At 27.5% G+C, this 7560-nt stretch overlaps 1 protein-coding gene across 3 annotated transcripts in view; it reads right to left on the bottom strand.

Moving 5' to 3' along the window:
• The window catches only part of LOC108686767 (glycogen synthase kinase-3 beta), a 54461-nt gene that overhangs the window by 22571 nt on the left and 24330 nt on the right, over positions 1-7560 (bottom strand). The gene's annotated exons all lie outside the window — the stretch shown is intronic.

Genomic DNA, 7560 nt, shown 5'->3' with positions numbered 1-7560 from the left:
TTATATTATAGATCAATATGTATTTATTTATTATTATATTATAATAATTTTAATGCTTTGGATCACAGATAGAAGTTATCCTCAATTATTGATACATATTTGTATATATTCATTTCAATATGTAGAATTTGTCTATCTTAACTTGTTTATTTTGTACTTAGTTCAGAGAATTAATTTATATTTGAAGAATTGTAATTTATAAATACAATTCTCTTTTAGAATTTTCATATAATTTATATATATCATTATATATTTCGTATTTTAAATTGCTTCTCTAAAAACATTTATAGTATTTTCATGCGTTTTTAATATGAAATAATTTCCACAATATCTTCAAACTTGCGGAATCGACGATTACTCAAGTCGCGAATTTAACAAGAATCGAATATCACGAATGTTCACACAGTACAAAGTTCAATAAATTCGTTTATATTTCTTTCTTCAAAATAATCAATTTTTATTTTCCATCACAGAATTCGGAAAATATCTGTTTTCAATTATTATTTACATAAAAAATTGGCACTCAAATTAACGTATATTAACTGAAAAAATTTTAAATTTTATATTTATTTTAAGTTTTATATCTCACTAATTCGTTATATACATCTATTTAATTCGCGTTTATTTATTCCAAGTTTTAATATCAATAAAGATTTGTCGATATTGTTTTTAATACTTCACTGTTCTCACAAAAATTATTAATAGTTGCTATCATATATCACTTTTATATCCTTTACATCATCATATGATAATCAATCAGCTTTCTATAATCTTGTATAATCAATAAATAATTGTCTTCAATCTTTATAAAAATTATTAGTTATTGACACTTACAAGATGAATGGTATATTTTAAATATAAATTTTTAAAAGTTTTTAAGATCTTTTTCGCGATAGACTGATTATACACCGTGATATCACGATCGGAAAATATCTCTTGTCTCTACAAAATCTTCAACCACTTATGTTCAAATTAAACAAGTCTTTTTCTACATTTTTTTTCTACACTGAAATATTAAACTTCCATCACTCAAGTCTGTTTTTTCAAAGATAATCAATAACGATTAACCATCACGGATCGCTTAATCTTCATTTGCAATATCCTCGCATTTCTTCACAAGATCGATGATCGATTGATTTAATCGTTTGATTTGAACTCACAAAGATTCCTTTTTTTTTTCTAAGATGTGCATTTACTTCATTAGAATCGCAAAGATCACGTTTTCAAACGGATACTAACGATTAACTCGAAGCACGGTGAGATCACACTTTGTGTCAGATCGACGTGATTCGCAAACGGGACCACTGCCGGCCCGAGCCAACTTACACGCAGTAACTGCGTTGATTCGCGGTGGACTACCGGCACGCGACTAAAGCCAACCACGCCGTCGATTGAGCCTTCACTTGCGCCGCGTCGGTCGTTCAAGATGACGCAGTGGGAGAGCACAGCGCCGGTCAACCCTTTGTCTTCTAAGATATTTTTGTCTGCATAATAATTATAATCTTATACAATAATTATCATCTAACATATCTTGGTAAGGTAGAATGAATTTTTTTTTCAATTTGATTATAACAAAGAATATAAAATCCGTGTTTTTCATTCATATTATGTATAAAATAAAATTTCTCCTTGAGAAATTTTTTCTCCAATTGTTCTCATTCTGTTTAGTATTAAAAAATTATTCAATGGCCGCATTCAGCAAAACGTAAATGTTTATTTTGCAATTGTCTGCAATTTTTTTTCTTGAAATAGAAGTACTCCCTTAGATCTAAAAGTATAATTCAATAAGCGCGAGAAAAATTTCCGACATTTGCAAAATATAAACGCGACTAATTGCTAGTCATATTTCCTTGATATGAATTTAATTTCTGATTAACTTAACTGAAATATTAGAATTCAAAACGATAGTTCTTTGATACCATGCATAATAACCGATCCTGCAAGTGGTATAGAGAGGGAAAAAGAGAGGAATAGCCGGAAGAGAGTGAGCGTTTGGCCGGGAAAGTGAATAATCACGTCGATTGCATCCAAGCCGTTAGACTCGACTTTCGTCCATCCCAGGAATTTGTGCTGCTGATTCGATTACTGATAAGACGAAATAAGGCGAACAATTTACGAAACGGTATCGCACGATTGTAGATAAAGAGATACCATTTCTGTTAAATCGATTTCCGGCGAAGGCCGAATCGTCTCCTGCAGAATTGAAATTTTCGGTCTATAAAAAGTTGAAATCAGATAAAAGCAAATTAATTAGCGTTTCGCGTTTACTGCATGATTTTACGTGATTATATCTCCGTGATAATATCTCCTAGGGAGTTCTTTCTGTATTAAATACGTTAAATAGGGCGAATATGAATTATGATGCGATTTTACAATGTAAGATCTCTTCTTTCTTCGTCTTTCTTACTCGAAAGACGATAAATTATATCTAATAATAAATATAATATTGTTAAAAGTTAAATATTCCATAATTATCAAATATGCAATAAAATGCTTTGAAATATTTGATTATTGTTCTTACATATAAGATTATAGACTTAATAAAATAATAAATACAAAACGCATTTTCTTTTCACAAAAATTGTATATGTTCGTATAATTATAATAGAGATAATTATCTTACATCTTGGTAGTTTTCTTATAATCGCACATGTGATAATTCATCCCAATATCTTGCTATTATACTCGAATTGTATTAATTTCACGATGAAGCCGCGAGAAAATTATAGACTTATAACATTATTAGACCAGAAAAAGTGGAAGTTTCATTCGTAGAAAATTTATCTGCATTCAACGTTCATGCAAAATCGCTCAATGCAAAATGAGGCAAAATCATTCAAGTGTATTATAAATATTTCTTTCACATTCGATTAAGTTTTACGTTAAACGAGATACTTAAATTATGATAATGACGTATATCGATAATATCGCTATAGTCGCAATAATCTCTAATCATAGCACATATCCTTCGTTGTTTGTCATAACGATACATATTAATAACTCGCACTTGAAGCTGTAAATAGCTTTCTCTTATTTAACTGAGCTCAATAATAATTTAAATCTTAATAAATAATTTAAATTTCGTAAAACAGAATAAATTAATGTATTTATATTACATAGCGTATGTTATTATTGCAAATAAATTGTATCTATTTTTTAACATTTTAATTTTTTATTAGCAAAAAAATCTAAATTGCTTGAAAGGAAATTGTAAAAGTGAAGAAAAAGTGAAAACAATAGTATAAAAAATTGGGTACTCGATTCTTGCATTCCTGCATCGAATAAAGCGAATGAAATGAACGCGTAGATATCACATATGTTAAACGAAGCAGGTTAGAATATTTGCTATATTTAGCTGCTATAAGGAGATAACATCGTTATAATACACAAATAAGCGGCACACGTGAGTAATATCCAAGTCCGTACACACGTCTTCGAAAAGAAATATGATAACGAATGCGGAGAGTACATGGTAAACCTTACAAAAGCATTTAAATTGTTCGAAATATTAATATTGTTTGTGTTTCAGCATTATCAAAAATATAAAAATTTCTTGAATTTTTTTATTATTGCGTTTGAATATTTCTATAAAATTTCAATTACAATTTTTTTACTAATTTAAAAAGTATTCAATTTTTGTTTGTCTTGATTCTTATTATTTCTTAAAATTTCTTTCTTAAAATTATGTTTTACAATACTTTAAAAATTTAATATAAAGTCGCAGCATTATGAATTAAAATCAAATTCTATAAATAAAAACTCTAATTTTGATAATAAAATTAATAAATATTTGTGCAAAAGATTCATTTAGATGTATTTTACTTGTATAAAAGTTATTATCCAAAGCAAAATATTGTCATTTCGTTGAAATGATTGTAAGCCAGATTATTTGTTTTTTGAAATTGGTTTCAGGATTTGCATAAATTTTTTGGCTAATATTAGTTGATTGGCTTTTTAAACTGATCTTTTTGACATTTTTAATTAATATTGTATAGTCAAAACATAAAAAAAAAATTGTTTCATAATAGATTTTATAATAAATTCACATAACATTTTTTGAATTATGAAAATAATCTCGAGAACTGAAGTCAGGATATTACTTCGTATACTCAAAAGAGGTCATCATATTTTATATTTCGAGTTTCTCCAAATACGAATTAACACGATAAGCTAAGTCTCTGTAAACTGATAAAGTATTTCTATCTATATAGTGTGAAAATTGTTATCGTTTCAATAATTGATAATTCTCTCGTTTTATCAATAATAGTTAATACTTTCGTCGAATTTGTTTACCATTTATAGAAAACTTGTTCTTTATCTATATTTAATTTTCTCAGCTAATTTTATCTCCGTCAAATAAAAAATTGAAGACGCGAAATATTTTCTTTGCAGAATTAAAAACTTTTCAATAATTCTTAATATCAAATAAATGCAACATCGAATAAATGTGCAAGAAATGATTAATGTTGAAAAAAAAAAGAGTAAAAAAAGTGAAATCAAAGAAATAAAAAAATGACAATTCTGATCATTTTCATGACGTTATAACGTCAACAATAATTTTTTTCCTAAAATTTATTTATGCCACGTAAAAATATTATTTAGCTTTAAAATACTTTTGATTTCGTTTCGGATATAATTTTTTAAGAAATAGCAATTTGAAAATAACTCTTCCGATACGTATTTCCATGTAAAACCGATCGTTGATTATATTATATATTACATAGTTGCCATCTCTTTCTGTCGTCTCTCTTTAGAAAGACTGAAAATCGGCCAGTTCGACCTTAGTGACCCGAATCCGTCGCTTGATGACGACATTATTCCGGCTCTAGATTAGTATATATTATTAACATAAACGAGATCGCGAATGATTGTCCTAAAAATTTCAGTCGTTTCGTTCAATGATCCTTTACCTGTGGAATATATCAAAATTATCAAATATTGCAGATTTTTCGATCCAATTTGGAATCAATATTTTTTTAACGTATTCATAATTCTTCAAGTAAATAATAAAAGAATATTATCGTTTATCTGTAAATTCACAAGACGAGTATGAAACATGAGAAAATGAAGAGAATAAAAATAAATGTGCTCATCGGTAAGCATTCTTGCGTCAGATCTCTGTCTTGGACATCGTCGGTCAAAGAGTGTATCGGTAAGTAACAAGAATAACCGTATACAGACGTTGCACGATCTATTTTTATCATCGATCAGCTGCGCAAATTGGTCATAACTCAATTGCCAGACCGGCTGCGTGTCGATCAAGCTTTGTCGCGCAAAATAAGTATTACAATGTAAATTCCTTTCGGTATAACTGAGCGATTAGCAATTTCAATATCTTGCGATTAATGCATTAAACTAATTTTTATATTAAATTAAACATTACATTTCAGTTATTCGTATTTCATTTTATTTCTTCTCTTTTATTCATTTGCTTTTTTACAAATAAATTCTAAATAAGATATGTGAATTTAAACTATTTCGATATATCTATTTGTAGCTTCCAATATCTTTTCTACATTAATACATGTTTTTTGTTTTCTTAAATGCAATTATATATTTTTTTTATCAATCTATTTTTTGAATATCCACAAGTGATAATAAACATAAAAAACACAAGACTGTAAATCACAAATAATCATTAAGGTCCGGTTCCACTAATGTAATTAACTTTACAAAATGTCAAAAACTTTAAACCTAAACAAAGTCAAACAAAGAAGCATATAAGCTTATCGTTGGTTATAAATTATTCTTTATTAATTATAAGATATATCTTATAATTAATAAAGAATAATTTATTCGTACAATAATCAGCGATGGATTTATAAGCTCCTTTGTTTGACTTATTTTAATTAACTTTTATCTCAGTTTAACTTTTTGTTTATTTTTTTTATGCTTAGGATTAAGAAAAGGATAAATTGAAAGATAAATTGAATCGATTAAAGTTAATCTTAAGCATTAGTAAAATCGGGTCTAAATATTATACTAATTATAATAAGTAGTTATTTCAGACATCAAAAAAGATCACTACGTGATTCCAAGCACAGATTTTATTTAAGGTTTTATATATTCTGTAAAATATATCTCAAGGTAAAAATATATAAAAAATATGATTCAATTTAAATAAAGATATCGATATCTTATAAAGCAAACTACGCCATAAAAAATTTTTGCATTATGTTTCATCGTAAAATTTTTGTTTAAAAATGGATTTCTCGTTATATTTAAAAGCCCTGACATTTTTTTCCCACTCTATATATAGAAAGAGCATGATTAATTATTATAAAGACATTTCTAAGGAAGAACATACAAGTGGCGTATACAGGATATGCGGTTTAACACACTGACCCTGGCAGCGTGAATTATCGATTGCAACACAGATATGTCGCGGCAATTCCGCGGCGTGTGCCCTTCAGTACGTAATAGATTATTATTAAGCGCGTTTCTGAACGGAAATTAAAAGGACGTAGCATTCTTCGACCGTGGAAATTTATTCATCATGAAACGGCGGAAAGAATCTCCATTCTATCGTGATTTTACAACGGTAACGATATTTCCACACAGTTTCTATTCAAACAAAATATACATTAAAAAAAGAGTTTGGTAATAGCTAAAATTCTTTTTTATTATATTAATTTGAATTTGATTGGAATTATTTCACTTAACATTTGATAGCTATTATGCGATTTTTTTTTCAATACTTGAAACAAAATAAAACAAACAAGTATATGTTATCTCTATCTTTATCGTAATTTTACTTTTATTTTTCAAATTAATCTCCATCGCTAATTGAGAAACATTAATTCGAGAACCACTGTTGTCTTTAGATAAGCTTGAGAAGAAGAAGACGTTCTAAAATACTTTAGAGACAGCGCAATTTTGTCACGACAAACTGTACAATGCGCGCATTTTTTCGAATTGTAATCAACGTCAACGGAAATCATTTTGACGTAAGATATAACAATGAGACGACGTGGCATATGACTTTTCGTTTGCATTATGTATACATGACGGGTTGGAAATCGCTTAGCGATGTATTTATCCGCATTTATTTCAAGACGCATTTTATTTCGTTATGCAATGTCGCACAATGCGAAATTCACTTATAAAAAACAATGTTTTATATATATGTTAAGACGAAAATGATGCAATACATTAATTGAAATTTCTTTCATAAAATCAATCTTTAGAAAATTAAAATATTCAATTAATTCATTTCAACAAATCTCAATTATTTTACAAGATTAAATGTTTTCTAATAGATGTTGGCTATGTTGGCAAATCTAATAAAAGTCCACAGTTACATTCATTAATTAATTTTATAAAATTATAAATTATAAATGAAAATAGATGATGACTTGTTCATTATAAAATTCAAAATAATTATACAAAAAATCAATTCAACGTCAATTAATATAAAAAATCGAAGCAGTTATTAATACACAAGTATTATAAAATTTTTTTCATGAATTGATTATTTCAATATCAAATTGATATTAAAAATGCAAGCAGTCAGTTCTTAACATAGTAGTGACTGTAAAATTTTACAAAACTACTCATTAT

The sequence above is a fragment of the Atta colombica genome, unplaced genomic scaffold (genome assembly GCF_001594045.1).
Source record: "Atta colombica isolate Treedump-2 unplaced genomic scaffold, Acol1.0 scaffold189, whole genome shotgun sequence".
Taxonomy (NCBI): domain Eukaryota; kingdom Metazoa; phylum Arthropoda; class Insecta; order Hymenoptera; family Formicidae; genus Atta; species Atta colombica.
Note: the sequence above shows the minus strand (reverse complement) of the source record. Positions and strands in the feature narration are given on the sequence as shown.